At 32.6% G+C, this 18007-nt stretch overlaps 1 protein-coding gene and 1 long non-coding RNA gene across 3 annotated transcripts in view; both read left to right on the top strand.

The window, feature by feature from the left end:
* The window catches only part of LOC140001296 (uncharacterized), a 739961-nt gene that overhangs the window by 629453 nt on the left and 92501 nt on the right, over positions 1 to 18007 (top strand). The gene's annotated exons all lie outside the window — the stretch shown is intronic.
* On the top strand, positions 8145 to 14655 carry LOC140001478 (uncharacterized). The gene is made up of 3 exons (XR_011806716.1): positions 8145 to 8264; positions 13513 to 13566; positions 14481 to 14655. It is a non-coding gene; the product is annotated as an uncharacterized lncRNA (long non-coding RNA).

Here is an 18007-nt window from a genome sequence, read left to right as displayed (position 1 = left end):
TTTGACATTCTTCATGTCCACAGTTTCCATTGGCATTTCCTTTCGTTCCCACCTATAAAATGTTTCAAAATACAAGCTTATTTTTGAGATACAAATATAAATTTTAAATTCTAAATATAGTAGTTGCATTATTATTTTTTTTCTGCAGCGGAAAAGAAAAAAAAGGAAAAAGTTGTTCACTTGAGAACGTCAATATGACTTGAGGTCTCTGAAACTAACACATGTGCTTATGCCTTTTGCTGATCATGAAAAATCTCATGCAGATTCCTTGAGAGACAAGGAACATTTGCACTTGTGAACTACTTGGACAGTAAATGTATTATAACATATTTTGCTATGTACTGCTTTGAGACAACATTCCCCACAATTTCACTGATAAGATACCTGAATTAATAATGACAACTTTCAACATTTTCACTACTCTTATATAACTTAATTCACTACTTTTTGTTGTTCTTGTTGTTTGTTTGTTTGTTTTTTAATGTAAAAACAACTGAAGTTTAAGTTTTGAGAATCATGGAAGGTAGAATTTGCTGCTGAAGTGCTCTGAGAGTTATTGTGACTAGAAAATATTGTAACAAGATAGGAAAACAACTTTTTAACACTGTAAACGATGTATGTTTTAAAAGGTCCACGAAAGGATCTAGATGTATGAGACTGTGTATGAGACTATCATTATATTTTAACACAGTGTTTAATTGAATATGATCAAAACTATTACAGGGATGGTGCTTTGCATACCTATTTATTTTGTCTAGTAAATATAGAACAAATTTTTTTTTCATTATTTTCTTGTTATATCCAGAAGGTATTATTAACGTTAATATTTATTAAAATGTTTTACACTAGTATTACATTACACTAGTAATATAAGTAGCTGCTGTAGTTGGGTGCTGCAAAGGGCTTCTCTAATTTTTTCTTATTACCAAACCATTTAAGCAAAAACATAACTACTTTTAGATGTTTATTTTGTGTTTAACATTATAAAATAATTCTATGACTTAATTATATATATATATATGTAAATACACCATTTCTAGGAATGAAACACTGTTAGTGTCCTATGTCTTTACAGTATTTTCCAAATTATATTAGTTGAAGCAGAAGAAAAATTGTAAATAAAAATAAAAATATATGGCATCTAGAAATTTGAAGAAATGTAAACAGTTTCCAGTTGATTTTAGAGCAAAACTATATAGAATTCAATATATATAATGACTTCATATCTTAGTTGTGATTTTATTTATTTATTTTTTCACTCAAAGCTGGACAACTTTTGGTTCTTCTGTGTGACTCAAATGAAACATATTTATAGAAAATAGGGTGGATTTACATTGTTTTGATGGCTATGATTCCATAATGAGTTAAGACATTATTGTTTAACTGGAAGCCCATACCCACCCATATATGGATGGGTATCCAATTATTGAATAATGTAGATCTGTTGATGAAAAGCAGTGAAATTATCTACCTTTCAGGTTCTACATCTAAGATGGGTGAGTTTATTTTCCCTATTTGAAAAAATCCCACTAACTCAGTTTTTTCCTTTCTAGGTGGTATTGTACATAATTTAACATCTAATTAACTTCTAAATTACTTTCACCTAAGTAAGGAACTTTTAGAATAAATGCCAAAGGTCCATTAATAGCCAACTGTGAGAGCTGTACTATCCACAGAGACATCCCTTTAAAGATCATACTAAGGACTACAAAACAGTTTCTATAAATTTATGTGAAAGAATTCTTTTAGGAATATTTAAGAAAAGCAGATAAATCTGGATCACGCAGAATCACACACAGAATTTCTAGGTTGGAAGAGACCTCAAGATCATCGAGTCCAACCTCTGACCTAACGCTAACAGTCCCCACTAAACCATATCCCTAAGCTCTACATCTAAATGTCTTTTAAAGACTTCCAGGGATGGTGACTCCACCACCTCCCTGGGCAGCCTGTTCCAATGTCTAACAACCCTTTCGGTAAAGTAGTTCTTCCTAACACCTAACCTAAAACTCCCCTGGCGCAACTTAAACCCATTCCCCCTCGTCCTGTCACCAGGCACGTGGGAGAACAGGCCAACCCCCACCTCACTACAGCCTCCTTTAAGATATCTGTAGAGAGCAATAAGGTCACCCCTGAGCCTCCTCTTCTCCAGGCTGAACAAGCCCAGCTCCCTCAGCCGCTCCTCATAGGACTTGTTCTCCAGGCCCCTCATCAGCTTCGTCGCCCTTCTCTGGACCCGCTCAAGCACCTCGATGTCCCTCTTGTAGCGAGGGGCCCAAAACTGAACACAGTACTCGAGGTGCGGCCTCACCGGATGACTTAAAAAAAAAAAAAAAGTAGAAAAGTAGAATTATGGAAAAAGTAACATTGGACCATCTGATCCATTTCTATTTGAAACTCTTGAATACTCCTAGTGACAAAAAATGGTTTAGTTGTTATGATCATTAGCTTTGAATATACAAATAATAACAATAAGTTTAATTTGGTTAGGGTTTTGATTATTGTTAAAAAGTAATTTATTTAGATTGCTTTTATGATGATAAAATAAATAATAATAATTTAAAAACAGATTTAAATAATCAGTCCAAAATCCATATAGTTAAATCTCATATGAACTCAGATGATGATTATCACTGATATCTAAAAATAAAGAAAACACTTATGAACTTTGGTAATGAATAATTACAATGTAATCATATACTAAATAATCAAAAGCATAAAAGTCTGTAAAATTTGTAAGATAGAAACAGTTTAATTTAAATATGATTGCATGCCAGTGGCACAGATGAAGCACTTTATTCTGACCATTTGAGACTTGATATGACCTTGAGACTTGATATCACTTGATATGACCATTTGATATCAAAGAAGCCTAATGATTGTTGAGCTTTTTCCTATGGAGGCTAGCTATGCAGACAAAATAGGAAGCTATACTTTAAAGGAAGGGTCTATCTGAAATGCCTTATAAAATTTCAGACAACATAACATTAAAATTTTATTAGTTCCCAAGAATAAGTCTTTTTTATTCTCTGTTCACCTGCTCTTCATGGAAGAGATAATTTGCTGAGGCAGAAGTCAAGAGGAAAAGGATAAATGAAGCAAAAAATGAATTAATTGGTGTGTAGATAATGAACCAAAGCCTAATAATGCATTTCTTAGATAAGGGTAATAAGACAATCCATGTCTGATAGAAGAAACCCATAATGAAGATATTGAATAAAAGTCTTATTCATTTAGAAAGATTTATTTTAACCTGATTAAAAAATAAAAAATAAAATAATAAAAAAAAAGCTTATTTAACTCAGTTCTGTTAAACGTTAATTTAAATTCAGTTTGAATGACTTTCTGCTTAAGCAGCCTGTAATTTAGCATGTATATCTTTATAATTCTCCTGAAGCTGATTTGAGATGCATGTAGATCAAAAACAAAGCTGATAGTTCCTTTGATTCTGTTTCTAGGTTTCTGCTTATTGCTCACTGGACGTGTCATCAGCATTACATTTTTGCTTTAAGTTGTCTTCATGCTAAATGAAGAATTACACCTGTTTTTGAGTGTTATTTGGCCAACTGGTTTTAGACCTCTACATTAAGATAAAAATAACTGCCTCCTAAATACCTCTTTCTTATCCTTACAATGACTAATTCAGGAGACTGTAAAATAGAGATATCTATGATGGTCAGATTTTGCATTTGTACTTTACTTAGACAAATATAATTGAAACTCAGATTATATACTACATTAAGGGTAAATTAAGTCAATTAACATTTACCTTATCTATTGTTTTTCACACTTAAATATTTTTAAAAATTGTCTTTCACCTTAGAACAGTCTTTTTGTGTCAAAAGAATATGCTTATCAAAAAAAAAAAAAAAAAAAAAAGAAAAATATACTTATAAGAATGGAAGGAAAAGGAAGAGAGGGATAGAGAGGAAAAAACAAAAAACAAAAAAAAAAAAACAAAAAACAAAAAACAAAAAAACAACAACCTGTGGTGAGACAGAAAAGACTGTTGAAAGAAGAGTGTTAATACACTCTTACAAATAAATAGTTATTACAAGAGGTTTTGACTTTCAAAATACAGTAAAAGTAAACCATGAAGGACTTAAATTTCTAGGTCCACCTCAGTGTGCTCTTAATTCCTTAAAGTTGTTCTTTAGCTGTTGGCCAAAGAACACCAATTCTCTGCTTTTTGTGACTGATATTTTCACAAAATATACACTGCTTACAAACTTTACTAATGATCTAAGGCAGTAATTCTAGACTTTTTTTTTATATATATATATAATTGATGGAAAGAATAAATGCCTCCAGAATTTAAATTTCTTATTCTAACATTAACAAATAAATTAGATCAACTGAATATCTAGAATATAGTTATTGTCTAATTAAGACGTTTGCAATAAGATGAAATAGTTTCCCTGAACATTTGTTTGTTTCTTTTTTTTTTTTTTTGTCTTTACAAGGAATGTAAAATTATTGATTATTTAATGTTAGATGATATGAACTTCATCTATATGCTTAACTGCCTGCTTTTGGAGATGCCCGTAAATATCCAGGAGACTACTTCACAATTTTTCATAGTTCTTCTGTCTGTACCCAGATCTAACACTGACTGTTTTTTCCTTGTGACTGGATTTTTACCATAACATAATATAAAAATATTATACAATTAAGAATAATATTGTAATAGTTATAATATTATTTTATAATACAATAAAGAATACCAAAATATATAACAATAGCCAATTACAAGGATTCATGCTTCATCAGTGAATTCATAAACACTCTACAAGCAGTGCAGAAATATAAAAATGCAGTTTCCATTGTCCCTATGTAAGCTGTCTTCAAGATGTCAAAGAAATATTTGAAGAAATTCTGTAGAAGGTCAAATAATGCAAATAACAAAATTGATGACAGAGTCTTAAGCTGACAGTGCATGTGAATACTGTTAGTTAATTCAAAATTATATAACATATATAAATGCATGAGTAACACTAAATGAACATGCAAGAAACTAGTACAATTGAACCTGAGGGAAACATATCTGTTTTTGCTCTCTGCCTGCTCGCTTATTAGAGCTGACCAATCTTCAAAATTGTCAAAACACTGTCTCTTCTTTTCAAACCTTCACCACACTTTTTGAACATGTTATTTCAAAAAAAATGAGGCCTCAATTTCTGGGATATTGATAACAAAGGATAAAGACTTAGGCAATCTAAACATAACTCTTTTTTTTTTCTTTTTTTTTTCTTCAGAATTTTCTGAGTTAGACACTGTGTTTTTCCAGTTCATTGAGAAACTTCCACAATCACCAACATCTGTTGTTCTTGTTGTTGAACTTTAAATTCTTATACCTTCTCTTATAGACTCAGTCATTTGTAATCTGATCTTAAAACTGAATGTCCAGTTGTTATTTGTGAAGAGCACTCCAAGTCACTATAGTGAACATATGCAAAAGATGAAAAAATATACAGATGGAAAAATATGTATATCATAAACCTTTTAAATAGTTGACTATTCTAATTTTTCATTCTCACCTCCAAGCTCTTTCAATGTGCTTCCAATTATCACTTTTTTCCTAGGTTTAGATAATTCCTTAGTCTGATAAGTCAGTTATCAAGCTTATGGAAATAGAATTACACCAATGATTTTTAACTTTTTTTGTTTGTTTATTTTGTTTGTTTGTTTGTTTTTCATCTGCTGGTGTTTCTTTCCGGGAAAAGCTATTTTTGAATAAGGCCTAAGATAACTTATATTACTGACTATACTATTTTTTTTTTTTGCCTGCTTTGGTATTTTGGTTCATTTATCATGACATGTCAAAGTTTTGGTTGAGACAGATAATTTTCTTTGTAGAGCGTCACACAATGATGTGTTTTGGATTTTTTATGAAAATAGTAGTGGTAACACAGCAGTGTTTTCAGGTGTTGAAGAGCAGTGCTTACACAGAGCCAAGGACCTTTCTGCTTCTTTCTGCTTATACTAGCTAGTATGCTAGTGTAAGGTGTAGGCTGGGGGTGCACAAAGAGCTGGGAGGGGGCAGAACCAGGACAGCTGACACAGACAGATAAAACACATATCCCAAACCATATGTCATCATGCTCAGCAGTAAAAGCTGGGGTAAAGATGGAGGAAGGCAAGGAACATTCAGAGTGATGGTATTTTTCTTCCCATTATACACAATGACCCTTGTTTTCCTGGAAGTAGCTTCCTGCCAATGGGAAAAAGCAATTCAATTCCTTGTTTGGCTTTTCTTTTGTTCATGGCTTTTGTTTTACCTAGTAAAACACCTCGTCTTTATCCCAACCCATGAGTTCTCACACTTTTACCTTTCCAATCGCACATGGGGAGACAGAGAGAGTGGATGGGAGGTACTTAGCTCCCTGATGGGCAGCTAAACTACGACACATTTTCCTCATGCTGAAGGCACTATTTTACAAAGTTGTTACCTATTTTAAAATATGTTACAGAAATAAAGAACAGGAAAATTTTGCCTTTGGCATTATGGAAACAATGTCATCTGTAGTTCTCTTATGTCAGATCTTGTATTCCATTGCTATAAAACATTCTTGGGGCCCTTGCTCTTTTTTTTTTTTTTTTAAATACCACACTTTTCTGTCTTACTGAGTCATTTTGTGACTCACTAAGAGTCACAAATAGTGACGTGTGTCACTATTTTTAAGCCTGGAAATTTGTAATCTTTGATTCTGCTATTCTCTTTTTTGATCATTTAAACATTTTATTAATTATCCCTGAACAAGTCCTAGTTCATGTTCTTCATTGTTTTCAGTGCTTATTTTTTCATAGTAAAGTTTTGTCTTGTAAACTGCATTACTGTCTTGTTCTACTTGTTCCTTTCATATATTACTAGACCATGTTTGCCAATGCTGTTCTGCACTTTCACTTCTATAATGGCACAATTTGCAAGATGATTTGTTGCACAGATTACTCTGGACATAGGATTAGTGCTACTACTCATTATTATTCTGCTTCTGCTTATACCCCACGCACCACTCACTCAATTACCTATGTAATCTACGTAGACTTTTTTGTTTGTTTGTTTCTCATCTCTTTTCCACAGTAGTTCATTGTTTTTGGTGTGGTCAAATCAATCAAATCAGTGACTTGAAAACTGCTTAACATCTTCAACCATATCAATTCGACAAAAATAAAAATAACAATAAAAAATAATAAAAAAAAGGGGAAGGAAAGAACATTATAGAAGAACATTATAGCCCAATAATTCTATGAAGACATTCACATTTACAAGCAGGTTAATTTAATTTCAGTTTATTCATTTACTTTTTTTTTACTTAAAAAATAATAATAATAATAATAAAGTAACTCCCCATGTTAAATATTACTTAAACACCATAAATTTACTTCATACTCATGACACAGATTTAGTCCAGATTTTAGTTTGTCACTTGTTTGTTTTTACAATATCTAACTACTTTGTGAACTTCTTTGTTGCTATTTGTAAGTGTTTGAGACTCACCTTGTATCTAATTTATTAATTAGTCTATTTTAACTAAAAAAAAAAAAAAAAAAAAAAAAAAGTCATAAAGTCTTCCTAACTAGTCTTGTCAGATTTTGTTGCCACTGCTTTATCTCTCAGAGGACTGCACAAATCACATAAAAATACAAAAGCTAAATCAATTCTGCTATTGTATCTGAAAAAAATAGCTGCTAATTTGCAGAGAAATCTGGATCTGGGCCTTCTGCATACAAGAAAGCGGCTCACCTACTAGCTGACCAAAGGAAAAGAGTTTTTCTATCTTTGACCCAATTAATAGTTAAATAAACTGAAAGTTCTTCAGGAGAAGCTGCAAATTTGCTGCATCTACAGCATATAAAAAGATCAGAACATGCTGTATTAATATATAAAGTGTAATATCTCTCATTTCCTTTCTCTCCAAGAGAGGCATAATCAGCCACTCAGGCTACAAGAGAAATTTATTGACTTCCTACCTGTTCTCTTTCACTGCTTGGAGGTGGTCAAATGCAAATATTACACAGATCTACTTTAAATATATATATAAACAACAGCTGTAGTTTACAACCAAAGGTAATGCTGAGGGTAAACCCTCAGCAAATTTGCTGTTGATACAAAAATAGGTTGACATTCCAAATAGTTGTGATGTCATTTAGAAGGACTTTGACAAGCTGGAGGAATGGGTTACTAGGTGTCTCATGAAGTTCAGCAGAAGGAAATGTCCCGCTTTACAGGAAGAAAATATGATGGGGAGGACTTAAGGGTTGAGGTAAGGACTGGAAAATCACTCAACAATTATTATCACAGGCAAAACAGACTCAGCATAGGGAGATTAATATAATTTATCGCCTATTACTAACAGACTAGAATGATAAACTAAAAGCAAACTAAAAACACATTCCTCCGCATCCACACTCTCTTACCTCCTCTCCCCCAAGTGGTGCAGGGGAATGGGGAATAGGGCTTGTTGTCACCCTGTAATGCTTTGTTTCCGCCATTCCTTCATAGTCACTCTCTTCCCTGGCTCTGACAAAGAGTCCCTCCCACAGGATGTCATCCTTCCCAAAATGATCCTATGTGGATCCACATAGAGCAGCTCTTCAAGAACTGCTCCAGTATGGGTCCTTACCATTGGTTCCATCTGTCAGGAGCAAAATACTACAACATGGGTCCACCATGCGTGGTAGCTCCTGCCAGGTCACCTGCTCTTGCATGGGCTCCTCTCCACAGGCTACAGCTCTGTTCTGGGGTCTACTCCTGCAGGGGTTCTCCATGGGCTATAGCTTCCTTGAAGGCAGATACACTTTCTGCACTGGGGGGTCCTCACAGGCTGCATTGTGGAAACCTCTGCTGTGGTACCCCAAGGGCTGCAGGTGGACAGCCTACACAGGCCACAGGGAAACTTCTGCTCCAGCACCTGGAGCACCTCCTCTGGCTCCTTCTGCACTGATCTTGGAGTCTGCAGGGTTGTTTCTCACTCCTCGCTCTCTCAGCTGATGTTGCACAGCAGTTTTTTCCCTTTCTTAAATCTGCTCCCATAAAGGCAGAACCAGAACTGTTCACTGTCTTGGCTCTGGTCAGTAGTGGGTCCCTTTTGGAGCCAGCTGGAGCTGGCTCTCATCTGACATAGGGCAGTTTCTGGACTCTTCTCACAGAGATGATGCCTGCAGCCTCCCTGCTACCTAAACCTTGCCACGCAAACCCAATACAACATTAACAATAATTTTAAGGCTATGTAAAGGAAAATGAAATATGGCTTATATTAGAACCTCAAAAAGTTTATATTTGTCTGTCTCTTGTCTGCAGAGCATTCCAGAAATTTGTTATTAAATTTACACCTGATGGTCACTACGTTTTTGTATATATGTTGAAAAATAGAGAAAATTCAGTTCTTCTATACATAAGAGATTATGTGCATGAAAGAACATATATCCAATCTATAAATGAACAATTATATTTGCAGTTGTTGTTGTTGTTGTTGTTTTTGTCAAAGCATGAAGATTATAAGAATCACAGACGTATCAGAATGTGATAAGAATAGTTTATATTAAAAAAAAAAAAAGTAAGTTTTGAAAAACACAATGGAAATAAAACAAAAAACAATGAGCTATATTTTAAAATTTCACGTAAGAGTATTTGGCAAACCTTGAGGAAAATATTATCTTAGTACCATCCTGTGTATTTCAGGTAAAATCTTTTCAGAACAGGCTAAATGTTAAATGTTAAATTCTAACATTTAACAGGTGGTGAAGATCTCTCTTGCTGTCAAGTAGAACACCGATTATTTTTTCTGGAATCATTAACATTCCCAAAATCATTAACATTCCCAAATTTCAGAAGAAAGTCTACAGTAACATAAATATATTTCCAAAGAAGTGCGAAACTTTGCAGTAAACTCTTTCTCTTATGTAACTGTTATTTTTATATTAATTTATGTTTTTTCTTCACAGAGGATAACATTTTTTTCAAATGTCAGTCTTTCACTACACTGATCTTACTGATTTTGACATTTTAATAAATGATTGTTTCTGCTTTTATTTCATGCTACCTTTTGAAACACCAGAAACTATAGGCAGATAGTAAACATTTAATTATACATTGCTTCTATCCCATTACTCGTATTTTGATTACCTATATTTTTGACTACCTACATGTAATGGCATTGAAAAGAATTTGCAAAATTACAATTCATTGAACAACTAGCAATGTTATCCATTAAGGTAATGATTTTCTGCTTGGCCAAAGAGAAAACAACTTAATTTAGATCTAAATATTGTCTATTTCATAAAGTTTGATCCTCTTGAAGCTAATATATAGTATTCCCATAGTGGGGTTGTAAACATATTCTGTGTGTTGTTGTTGTTATTGTTGTTTTTTTTTAGTTAAATATTTGTCTTCATTAACAATATATTTTTGTTAATTTTGTTTTTGGAAACAGTAGTTATCCAGCCAACTATCAATAATGTGAATTCAGTTATACTCTTTGAAAAGAGTCTTTTCCTCTCTTTTTCTGGGGGAAAGATATTAAGCAAGACTGAGCTGATTATATCATATTAATCTACTATGACTGTAAAAATTGTAGTACTGCTCCACTAGGACAATATTCTTCCATTAATAATTATATGTCATTTTAAACATAACTTAAGTATTAATAACTAATTAATAACTAATAACTTAATAATTTAATAACTAATAATTAATAACTATTTTATAACTAATGTTAATGACTAATCCAGTGTTTGCAATCTTTAAAAGACAAATTAAGAACAAAGAAAATACCTGAAGATAGATTTCCAGACACTTCCAGACCATCTAGAAGACGTCTAGAGAGAGTAAAATACTATTTGGCTGCTCCATCTGTCTGGCACACCATGACCAACTCAAAAATAGATCAAATTAATGACATTTAATGAGTACTGAATATATTTAGTGATAATGCTTTCATATGCTCTATACATGGTTTATTTCACTTCTCACAGTTTGGTGGTTGTTGTTGTTGTTGTTGTTGTTTCTACCTCATTTGATTTTTATTCTTTCTCAAGCTATCATGCACATAAAGTGCAGAATTCTATTCTTAACATCACATTAGGAATGCTTCAAAACATATGTATAACAAGTTCATTTTATTTTCTTTATATATATATATATATATATATATATATACACCTTTTATCACCAGTATATATAAAATTTATATAAATTATATATATATATATTTATATATATATATATATACACCTTTTATCCCCAAATTGCTAAGGGCAAAGAAGACATTCAGCCTTAGAAAGTCAAGCAAGATAGGCCATAAATAAAATGATCTCCCAGAGACAGCAGAGGAGGCACAAAATAAGTTGCATTAAAACTCAGAAAACGACAAAGAACAAGAAGAAAAATGACAGAATAGGGAACTCTAGGGAGGGTTAAATAAGTCTTTCTTTGAAAGGAATGAAAAATAAAGGTGTTCTTTAAACTCAATTATATGTTAAGGTTATAGTCTATTAAAAAAAAAAACAAAAACAAAAACAAACAAACAAACAAACAAACAAAAAAAAACACAACTCTAAAAGATTCAATATCAAAAAGAGATCTTGTTCCAATTGATATTTTCTGTATACTATGCCTGACACAATTATGGAATGAGAAGTTTCCACCTTTCACAAAGGAATCACATTTCCTACTTATTTTAATAACTGGATTGATCTGTTTTTGCTCTTTTTGTTTGCTTTGTTTTGTTTTTTAGAGTTCAGTGTTTTTCCACACTACTCTAATTGCAATTCTATTCCTGGACCTTATTTCTCAGATGGTTAGAAATCTTCTGCTAACTTACAGCCAAAATGTATTCAAGGTTAGTTTGTATACAAGAGGTTTTGAGCCAATATTTTCTTTAGTTTTAATAGCTATTTTTGATGACATTTCTTCATGTTATATTTATAGAGAAGTCACCTTTCTTCTCAGTCTTCATTTTGCCAAACTAAACCAGCCAAGTTCTGTCATTCTCTGTCAGAGGCGGTTACTCCAGACTGTTATTTGTGCAAGTGTCCCTTTTCTGTTCTTTCCCCAGATTTAATTGAACTTTGAGCTTTGCTTAATGAAACGGTAGCTTTATCCTGTCCTTTTTTCATGATCTTGTCTCATCACTACAGACAGAGATTGTAGCGATAGGACAAGGAGTAATGGATTTAAACTGAAAAAGAAAAAAAAAAAAAAGTAGATTAAGATTCGATATTTGGAAGAAATTCTTTACTGTGAGGGTGGTGGTGTAGCACTGGAACAGCTTGCTCAGATAAGTTGTGGACGCCCCATCCTTGGAAGTTTTCAAGACCAATTTGGATGGGATTTTGAGAAACCTGGTGTCCCTGCCCATGGCAGAGGGTGTGGATATAGATAATCTTTAAGAGCCCTTACAATCCTAAGCATTGTATGATGCTATGATTCTATATTACTGTGATTATTTAGTGCATATAGTCATACAGAAAATTGGTCAAACATTATTAAGAGTCTTTAGATAATACTCTGCTTTCCTGAAAATATTTTGCTTAATTTAAAAAGTATTGCAAATCTAAGCCCCAGAAACAGTTTCATAGATGCTGATCATGCAAAGTGACATCCAGCTGATAATAAATTTGTTGTGAAGTGATCCACAATCAACATATAATTGAAGAATTCTTACTTTTCTTTTTTCTTTTTCTTTTTCTTTTTCTTTTTCTTTTTCTTTTTCTTTTTCTTTTTCTTTTTCTTTTTCTTTTTCTTTTTCTTTTTCTTTCTTTTTCTTTTTCTTTTTCTTTTTCTTTTTCTTTTTCTTTTTCTTTTTCTTTTTCTTTTTCTTTTTCTTTTTCTTTTTCTTCCTCTTTTTCTTCCTCTTTTTCTTCCTCTTTTTCTTTTTCTTCCTCTTTTTCTTCCTCTTTTTCTTCCTCTTTTTCTCTTTTTCTTTTTCTTTCTCTTTCTTTTTCTTTTTCTTCCTCTTTCTCTTTCTCTTTTTGTCTTTGTCTTTGTCTTTGTCTTTGTCTTTGTCTTTGTCTTTGTCTTTCTCTTTCTCTTTCTCTTTCTCTTTCTCTTTCTCTTTCTCTTTCTCTTTCTCTTTCTCTTTCTCTTTCTTTCTTTTTCTTTCTTTCTTTCTTTCTTTCTTTCTTTCTTTCTTTCTTTCTTTCTTTCTTTCTTTCTTTCTTTCTTTCTTTCTTTCTTTCTTTCTTTCTTTCTTTCTTTCTTTCTTTCTTTCTTTTTCTTTCCTCTTTCCCTCTTTCCCTCTTTCTCTCTTTCTCTCTCCTCTCAATCATAATCCTGTTTATTCACTTATTTATTTACAATTTTATGAAATTAGTCTTTAAAATGTATATATACTGTGCGAGATTGCAATCTCCCATAATAAAGTTTTTTCTCAAATTATTTTGATCATCAATAAATGATCAAACATTCCTTAATATGAAACCATGTGCATAAGTTCTATTTGAAGATTCCTGATGGAAAGAGTTATATTATTACCATAAAATAAATACATAAATAAATTACTTTGTTCTCAGGTAATCAAATGCTACATGAATGTCCAATGATATAACTAACAAGCACAGTTAAAGGTAAATCTCCATGCTATAGAGATGTATATGTGAATATGATATATGATGTATATATGAAGTAACACGTATATTGCAACTGAAAATACTTCAAGAACTGAATCTCAAAAAGCTAATCTTGAATTAGAAGAAAACTCCACAATAACTACGGGAAGAATATTATCTTGTAAAAGAATGTTTCAGAAATGTTATATAGAGGTTGTTCCAACAAAGTATTTTCACTATATACTCTACAATCACAGTAATGATTACTTGTCATTTGACTTAGGAATAGCAAACGAAACTCTTTTTTTTTTTTTTAATGGGGTGAAAACAACAAATGCTTATTATTTTGATTAGAGTGAAGGACACCATCTAAAGGATAACAGCAGATATAGGGGAAAATGTAGTGGTATCATGACTGAAAGTTTAAGCAGTATAAATACAGCATGATAGAAAAAGCAAGTTGGTGTCAGTGACAAATAAGAAATGAGAGACGGTAATCAACTGTGAAAGGCCATGATGACAAGAAATTTGTGTTTGATATATAAAGAGAAACTGAATGGGGGGATCACCAAACATTTTGACTGATATTCTTTTAGCAATGGATGCCTTAGGGTCTTTTCACAGATTTCAGAAGCAATTTATTTAAATGTACTGCAATAGTTGATACATTATATTCATTTCTTTTTTGTTTAATGAATTTATAATGGTATTGTTACTTGTGCCACTTACATTTATTTTTTTTTTGAAATAAAAAATATTCAGACAGGATGTTTTACAAATTTGAAGAGTTTTTTCTTTTATTTATTTATTTATTATCTCTGCATAATCATACCAAGGTAAATTGCAAGAACATGTAGTCTTTGAATACTGTAGATTTTTTAAATATTCAGTAGATGAATGAAAATGAAACTGATGTGTGTTTATGAATCAAGAACCCTAGGCGAAATGAACTGGAGTTGAAAGCTGAGAGAAACTCAAGTAAATGAATAACTCGCCAAGTCCACATCCACACATACATGAGCTCCTCAAGGAAGAGAATTGTTCAAGAAATAATGTCTCAGAATAGAAGTCAACCACTTCCAGGAAATAAAATATTTAGAACACTGACTGCTCATGACTGATTTCACTGACAGCTTATTTGTTTTCCAATTATTTCTCCTCCCTATAATGAGAAGAACAGAAATAACAGAAAGCCATGAACAACTAATGGTATTACCTAGGTGTTTTATTTGTTGATTGGTTAAACTACTAAACTTATATACTAGTCCTTAGCCTCCTGATTGGAGTTACTTTGCTGTAACTTGATTATTCAGGCAAACCCTGAACAATCACAGGTACCACAAATCACACTTCTAAAAAGCTACAAGTCTTTGGCCAGTTTGACGAACAACACATATATACAAATATACATCTCACAACAGAATACCAACATGCTTTAGTGTGGTAGCAGATGTGGTGCTGTTATTCTTGATATGAATTCTCACTGTAATTGCTGTCTTGAGCTTAGTGTCTTGAGCTTGGTGCACTTAAAAAGGTTTCCCTCATGGTAGAATAAAGATTGAAGTTGTGAAGTTGCACATTAAATTGCATTCTGGAGTGACTCACTTGCAAAAGTGATGCAAGCTTGACCAGCAGCTAGCACCCTACATACACTTGTGGTGTCCACCTGGATTGGCAACTTACAATAATTTAATTGCTGGCCAAGCTGTAGTATGAACGTGTGGTCCTGAAAACAGAGTGTATTGTACCAAATGTAACTCTGGTCTTTCTGGTATTTTTCCTTTTGTATTAATGACATTCTTTATGTCATGTGTATAAGGGTACTTAGTCTGGCAGAAGACATCCATATAGGACAACTATTTAGGATTGTGATTTACATCTGTGACAGCACCTGCTGCCATGGAGTTGCAATGCTGTGGTGATGCAATGATATAATCTGTGCTCATTACTTTATCTGTGTCTGCAACAGGCAAGTGGGCTACTAACATTTCCAGATCTTAAAAACAGATATTTTCCTATTTTAACCCAAAGAAAGCTAGATCAACATTTCTAAGTGAATGCTACATAGGTTTATTCTCTTCTATATAGACATACAAACACAAAATTCTTTGAGAATTTTTATGAAAGCATTCATAAAATCATGAAATAATAGAATGGCCCTGGAAATTTATGGAGAGGGTGTCTAGGTTTAGCATCCTGTCCAGTTTCATCTTGAAAACCTCCCATTATGGGCATTCTTCTACATCCCTTGAGAGATTATTCCACTGATTAATTGTTCTTCCTGTAATAAATAAATAAATAAATAAATAAATAAATAAAGTCTTATATTTTCTGGAGAAGACTCTCCCAGTGCAACTTGTATTCTTTTCTCTTTGTCCTCTCTTTGTGTATCTTTATGAAAAGAACATCTCCATTCTCTTTGTATCTGCCTTTTGGTACTGGAATACTGTCATGAGGTCTCCCCTGAGCCTTCTCTTCTCCAGGGTAAAAAGACCTAACTTCTTCAGTTTTTGCTCATAGCGCAGGTTCTCCAGCTCTTTTTTCATCTTTGTGACCCTCCTTTGAATCCTCGCTAGTGTGTCTGTGTCTTTTTTGAATTGTGGATACCAGAACTAGACACAGTTTATGAAGTGCAACCTGATAACCACAGAGTAGAGCTATCATTGCTTTTAGTCTTTACAATTTGTTGTGAACATTACACATACTTATGAAATAATAACTTCTGAAATTTCTATTATATTTGTTTGAACTTCTAAAGACTTCTAATGTTTTGGATTGCAAATTTTCACTAGCCCTTGTATACCTGCTTTAAAGCATTTTAACTACATCTAATTACAGTCCTTTTTTCCATTTTGAAGAGGTTTGTAAGAAAATAATTTTCTCAGAAAAAGAATGCAGTTAAATATCTACAACTTCCGAAAAAAAATGAAATCGCAAGGTAGCTTTTACTGTTAACCTCCTCAGTGATGCCAGCATTAATATATCATGAAGTATAATGGTCTGGAAAAAAAATGACAGCATCTACTTGATGATACAAGAGAAAAGAACATTTAGAATATGAATCTGGAAATGATAGAACTATTAATATAATAAATCATGATATATTTCATACAAACTCTAATCTTCTGTTCTTTGTTGCTTCCAATAAGAAAGACCTTGAGATAAAATATGCTTGACATTGATTTGCATACTCTTTGAGAAATAAAAAAATTACCAACTACCTGGCTCTTACAGGTAACAATGAATTGTTTCTGACAATAACTATGATGTCATAAGCTTTGTTATGCTTCAGAAACATTCACCTGTGCCACATTTTACATTTCAGAAGTGAATGAAGTGTATCAGTAACTAGGAATATTGTAAATATAGACTTCTACTTATTCCAGATATATGTATCAAGGTTAAAGTTCTTGATCTTTATGAATTTCAAAAATGTGGACTCTAATATAACAAGGATTTTCAATATGGAAGTAGATCTAATTCCTGATATTCTTGACAATGAACTGAGTTCATACACAATGTGTGGAAAAGATGACAACCTGTACCTCTTCTAACATCCATTAGAATGGTGTAGATTTTTGTACCAAAAGTGCATCCACAGATTGCTAAAATCAGTAAAAGACAGTGGCAGCACTGATAAAAACTTCTTTCTATTCATGTTTTGAAAATGTTGTGTTAGGATGTGCCCCAAGGAATCCTTGTCCCTCTTTTTGCCCTCATCTTTCTTAAGCTGAGATATTTTACTGAAAATTTCAACATTGATTATCCCATATATGGAAGACATTTTATTACAGATTACTTCTCAGAAATGTCTCTCTCATTTGGCTGGTGTTAACTGCTAGTAACACAATTAGCTTTTCCCTATCTACTGCTGGAACAGCTGAAATGTGTCTTTCTTAGCAGAATCATCATCTTTAATTTATCTATGCACTTACTATTTATTATTATTTTCTAACATAATATCTGATTTCTAACATAATATCTGATTCCCTGGGAACAGGCTCCCCAGGGAAGTGGTCACTGCACCGAGCCTGTCTGAATTTAAGAAGAGATTGGACTGTGCACTTAGTCACATGGTCTGAACTTTTAGGTAGACCTGTGCGGTGTCAAGAGTTGGACTTGATGATCCTTAAGGGTCCCTTCCAACTCAGGATATTCTATGATTCTATGATTCTACGATTCTTCTTGTGGCTGTGCTCTTGCATTGTTTGTGATTTAATAATGATATCAGATATTCATTTTCATAAGAATTATATTTTGAAGATGGTTTGACTACTTGCTGTGAAGAAAGGGAAGATTAAATCAAATTAGAACATATATATATAAATATGTGTGTGTATGTGTGTATGTGTGTGTGTATTTAATTCCTAGAAGCAGTTGTGCAAGTCTTATGAGCCATAAAGGACAGACAAGAGTGAATAGTGAAACAACTGGAAGAAGAAGAAAAATATATTCACAC

Source organism: Anas platyrhynchos, chromosome 1, assembly GCF_047663525.1.
Source record: "Anas platyrhynchos isolate ZD024472 breed Pekin duck chromosome 1, IASCAAS_PekinDuck_T2T, whole genome shotgun sequence".
Lineage (NCBI taxonomy): Eukaryota > Metazoa > Chordata > Aves > Anseriformes > Anatidae > Anas > Anas platyrhynchos.
The sequence above is the reverse complement of the archived record's forward strand: the minus strand, read 5'-3'. Positions and strand labels throughout refer to the sequence as shown.